This window comes from Hemicordylus capensis, chromosome 1 (genome assembly GCF_027244095.1).
Source record: "Hemicordylus capensis ecotype Gifberg chromosome 1, rHemCap1.1.pri, whole genome shotgun sequence".
In the NCBI taxonomy this organism is placed as follows: domain Eukaryota; kingdom Metazoa; phylum Chordata; class Lepidosauria; order Squamata; family Cordylidae; genus Hemicordylus; species Hemicordylus capensis.
In genome coordinates this window covers 183,350,926-183,356,572 of record NC_069657.1, presented here as the reverse complement: position 1 = coordinate 183,356,572, position 5,647 = coordinate 183,350,926, and the positions used below count along the sequence as shown (strand labels likewise).

General features: G+C 40.7%; 1 long non-coding RNA gene across 1 annotated transcript; it reads left to right on the top strand.

Annotated features, from left to right (window-relative positions):
* The first annotated feature begins 2,077 nt into the window (after positions 1-2,077).
* On the top strand, positions 2,078-5,016 carry LOC128339211 (uncharacterized). The gene is made up of 3 exons (XR_008312907.1): positions 2,078-2,168; positions 3,455-3,515; positions 4,827-5,016. It is a non-coding gene; the product is annotated as an uncharacterized LOC128339211 (long non-coding RNA).
* Positions 5,017-5,647: the final 631 nt, after the last annotated feature.

The following is a 5,647-nucleotide window of genomic DNA, read 5'->3' as shown; positions in this document are numbered from 1 at the left end:
TGTGGACTGTCTAAACAATTTAAACCAAATTAGGTACAGTTGCAGTGAGTGACACATAGGGACACCTCAACGATGTAGTTTGTAATGATATCACCCACCCTGATCTAAGATGGCGGACGCATAAACATTTGAGGCACAAATGGGCTAACTTATGAACCACCTAACTGATTTGTACCAAATTTGCTACAGATGTAGGTACACATAGGGATGCCCAAATGGTATGGCATGTGATGATGTCATTCACTCCCATTCAAGATGGAGGCCGCATGAACATCTGAGACACAAGCAGGCTAATTTGTGGACTGCCTAACCTATTTGAATCAAATTGAGTACAGGTGCAGTGAGTGACACACACGGACACCTCAGTGGCATAGAATGTGATGATGCCATCCATGCTGATTTAAGATGGCGAACACATAAACCTTTGAAGCGCAAGTGGGCTAACTTGTGAACCACTAAACCAATTTGAATCAAATTTGCTGCAGCTGTAGGGACACATAGGGACACCTCAATGGCGAAGACTGTGATGATGTCATCCACCTCAGTTCAAGATAGCAGATGCATAAACTTTTGAGGCACAAGTGCACTAACTAGAGGACAGTCTAACCAATTCGAATCATATTTGGAACAGCTGTAGTGAATGACACACAGGGACACCTCAATGGTGCAGTTTTTAATGACAACATCCACTCCAATCCAAGATGGCAGACACATGAACATTTGAGGCACAAGAGATCTAACTTGTGGACCTCGATATGCACCAAATTTAGTCCAGATGCAGAGACAGTGAAAGGAAAGTGGGCTAATTAGTTCTTACTAAAACAACTTGTTCTTTCTCTTGCAACATCCCTGTATAGTGCAGGGAGAGGAATCCATATGGCACATTTCACCCCAACCTTAAAGCCCTTCCCCAGCCCAAGATACTTACTATAAAATGTTAAGAGCTTGAGCAGGCCATTTCTCTCTCTCCCTCTGCCTTCCCTTTCCCTTCCCCCCTCCCCCCTTTTTAAACCAACTGATGCCCTTGATCAAGAGCCCTCAACGTCTTCTAGGTCCTGGAAGCTCCAGGTCCGGAAAGAGCAGAGAATAATTGTTTGGGGTTTTCTGAATTCCATTTTTCTTTTAATTTAACAAAGGTATATACCTCAGCATACTTATTTATTATTTATTATTTTATTTATTTATTTAACATATTTTTATACCGCCCAAAACCTATGTCTCTTTTACAACAAGATTAAAAAAGAAAAACATTAATTAAAAACAAAAAAAAATTTAAAAGCAAGAAATTTAAAACACAATTTAAATTAAAAAAAAAAAACAATATTCTAAAAACAACATTAAAACAATCAAAACAATATCAATTAAAAACCTGGGTGAACAGATGCATCTTTAATGACTTTTTAAAAGTTGTCAGAGATTGGGAGGCTCTTATTGCACTAGGGAGTGCATTCCAAAGCCTAGGGGCAGCCTTGGAGAAGACCCGTCCCTGAGTAGCCACCAGACGAGCTGGTGGCAAATGCAGACAGACCTCTCCTGATGATTTCAGTGCGTGGTGGGGTTCATGACGAAGAAGACGTTCTCTTAAATACCCAGGGCCCAAGCTGTTTAGGGCTTTATAGGTTATGACCAACACCTTGTACTTTGCCCGGAAACATATTGGTTTAGGGAGTGCCCTGATACTGTAGAAATCATTGCCTTATATTTGGATGGTCCTGCTTCATTTTCACACTGATAGGCACTCAGCCACCAGAGTTTTCTGTTGGAGAGAATGATAGAACAAGGCTGTTCACACAAGCAGCCCAACCTGAGCTGGACTGCCTGTGTGAAGTGCCAGGATAGAGCCTGATTCTGGTGCTGCCTCGGCCTCAAGCCCAGGAATTTATCCCAGACTTTAACTCCACCAAGAATTTTTAAAAGCCCCACCAAGAATATGTCATCCAAAAGGCTTAAAGGTCATCACTGGCAATAGTGCACGCACATAGTTGGCCGCCTGCATTGCTGACTCCTGGGGAAATCCCATAATGCACTGTGCTCATAGTGCAGTGCATTGTGGGATTCCTCACAAGAAGTCCCAGCCTCCAGAGATCTGCACTGCTCTGTGCAGTACAGATTGTGTGGGCACACAGCAGCATGCTGAAGAGGACCTGCAAGGATCATCTGGTGGGAAGGTAGGTTCTACCCTGCCTTCCCACCCACCCCCACTCCCACCCGCATGATTTTGAATAGAGCCTTCTTGTGTGTAGGGTCAGTAAATAGTATAGAGATGATGCTGGTAGGTGGATAATCCTGACTTTGGGCAGGGCATGAATTGAATCACCCTCTGGCCCCTTCCTACTCTAGGATTCTGTAAAGTGCTCAAATAATAATAATAATAATAATAATAATAATAATAATACTCATTATTATGCGGGTAATCCATATAACGAAGACAAAGAGGAGCTTTGCTATACCTTAAAGACTAATAGATTTATTGTTGCATAAGCATAAGAAGGGTCAAAATTCAAGGCAGCAGAAGAGCCAGAAGTAGCAATAAAGTCAGGTTAGACAAGGGTTGGAAACGGAGGCCATTTGGCTGGGTATAATGGGAGCTGTAATTCAACAATATTGAGGGACCCAAAGTTGTGACCCCTGAACTAGAGCACTGATGGTGTGGGAGGTAAGGTTGCTGAAGTCCTGGATTAACACACATCCTGGTTAGTCTTTTAGGTGTCACAAGATTCTCTCTCTCTCTCTCTCTCTCTCTCTCTCTCTCTCTCTCTCTCTCTCTCTACACTGCTCTCTGTCTAGTATATGGATAATAACTACATAAAAATTGAAGTTTTGGAAAGGACCAGAGAGGGAATCCTGCTTGGACGGATATCCCTAAACCTCTGAAAGGGAACTTGTACAGTAGATGAGATTGGGAAATGTCTGAGAAGCAAGGGTCTGTTTACACTTTGACCCAATGTACAGACTCTACATACACTGGAGCACAAAAGCCAGTCTTAGGCATATGTCCATTAACTACAAGAAGGGGTGGGTGAATTGCATGTACAGATGTTTGTGCACAAAGTCCATATCATGTGACATTCTTCCTGATTGCGTGTCTGCATCAGCCCAGGCACATTCATGAGCCCCACCTCATGCAGAGGACACACACTGGAGCAAAGCATGAGCCAGCACACAGTTACGCTGGAGTGATGAAATCACTTTGGATAACCATCTATATGCTTATAGGAGATACACTTCATCTAGCCATGGTTTTGCTTATCTTGACATAAGGATTGCAGGCTTTAAATAAACACTGAAGACAGAAACCATGTCTCTGTATATGCTGTAATCCTTGTTTATGAGATATTAAGATTATACAAGTGCTATAATGACCCAAGAGCTTTTAAGAAATTGCTGCCTTTAGGTGTATGAGCTAAACAAGCAGAAACAAAAGAGGAGCAAACCATACCATTTTCAATTCTAGGATTTTAAAAGATGCTAATCTCCCGCATGGCAGTGATTCAAAGCATCAAGCTGGCTTCCAGGTAAAAACTTATTGAAAAGACCTTTTAGACAGCAGCGTGGCTTAATGCTAAGAGTCTGAAAGGCTAAAAGAGAAAAATGCATTCATATTGGTTTAAGATTACCAGAGCATACCTCCTTTTAAACATCCTGTACCATGCAAGGTTTTGAACCTCTGGAGTACTACCCTTATTCAGACAGAGTTCACAATGCAAATGAAGAGTGGGAAATCTTTCCATTCTCATTTTATTCTGAAATCTTCACATGTTTGGAGCACTGAACAGGAAAAGAAAATAGTGCAACCATCACCATTCATTATGGGTCCCTTGGGCCCATGAGCATTTCTGCTAGTCAAATATTAGTTGCTTCTGTCTCTGACCTCAAACCTCTGGAGAAAAATCTCTGGGAGTCTGGCAGATATGCCCCCCAAAACACACACACACACACCCCTTGACATGAAGCATTTGGTCTTTTTGTCACTACCCTAGGAAAGAAACTGATTCATCCATTTCAGAATAGGAATACAAACACACACTCACACACACACACACACACACACACACCGCTTTCTTATTAAAGAAAAAAAGAAACAAGGTCAGCACTAAGGTGAAGGAAGATGATTTTATTCTAAACTGAAAATGAGTGAAAATGCAAATAAGTGGAATAAATGGAATGAAATCTGGGCTCCAGAAATCTTCCATTCTGTAGAAAGTATTGCCATGAAAATGAAAATGGCAAATTGTTTTTTGACAGTCAGGTTGGACCCAAACCTGTAAAATGGAGAGCATCTGTGCAAGGTAGGGATGTCCTTCCTTTCCCCATAGCAACTGTAAAAGAGCAAGGGTTTGGTGGCCAGTGTGCAGGAGAGGGAGAAATAATTAACAGTGTAATATCAGCATACCCCAGTCTCTGTCAAACCCTTCTCCTAATGTTAGGTAATAATAAATACACAAAAACACCTTAAATTAAACCAGCTTGTGGCTATTTTTCTTTATTTTATTTTTTGTAAACCAAGGGAATGAGCCAGATGATACAGCACGTTTGTAATATATTACTCTTTAAACCAAGGGACTGCTCTGTGAAAATGATTCAAACCCTGTTTATGACTCTAATGACAGCTCTGCCACTTCCCCTCCAAATTCTGGGGAAGATTAACAGGATGAGGGGAGTTCGTTTTGTTCTAGTCTTTGTGCTTCACGTGCAAAATCATAAGTAATGCTTTTTTATTTGGCATTTTCTTAACAATCAACAATGGGTAGAAATGGGGCCAGTGAATGGTCACAAATCCTCTCTGGTTTTCTCTCAGTGTGCCAAGAATCTTTCCTTTTATATAGCAGATTATCAGCAAGACAGAAAGACACTGCAAAATTTGGAAAATTAAATGAAAAAGCTATGGATAAACACATTCATTTAAAGAAGAAGACCTGACATTTAATATTTAAAGAGGTAGATGAGCTAATGTACGAGATATTTTTGTATGTCAAACTGTTGCAGTTAATTCATAATATTACCGATGAACCTGTCAACAGAACTAACATGGAAAATTAAATGTTGTATGCTTTTCTTGGCTGTACAGTAACTTTTATATTAGATCTGTATGGAAATAGGCTGGGGGTGCAACAAGTGAGGTAAACAGCTAAAAATGCTAGTGGTAAGCTACTCCACTCAATATATTTGAGCAAAATTTAGTTTCACATCAATATTTATTTCACTTCTGGTTGATCAGCTGCTCTCTTTGAAATAGGACAGTTGGCCCGCTACCTGTTGACACTGTGGTAATATCGCTTTCCAGTGTGGGCTCACTGGAATGAGGAGTCTTGTCAGTTCCTCCTTGTATTATTGGTCACATGACCTCCCCCTTTCTAATTTTACCAGAGTAGTGGAATACAGCTACATGGAAACAGCAAACATGCTGTGCTCTCCTGTTTTCAGGGTTGCTCAGATTGTTTGTACATCAAACATACACCAATGTGCAACTGAGTCATCCAATAATTCTTAGTTTGTAGATCTTTATTTTTCAAAATAAAATAATTCTTAGTTTGTAGATCAATATTCCACTGTGTCTTCATAGTTCCAGGAGCCTGGACATCCCATGGCTCATTGTTTCTTTTTGAAGAGACTCAATGGCTGTACCTTTTCAAACAATGGATGTTGT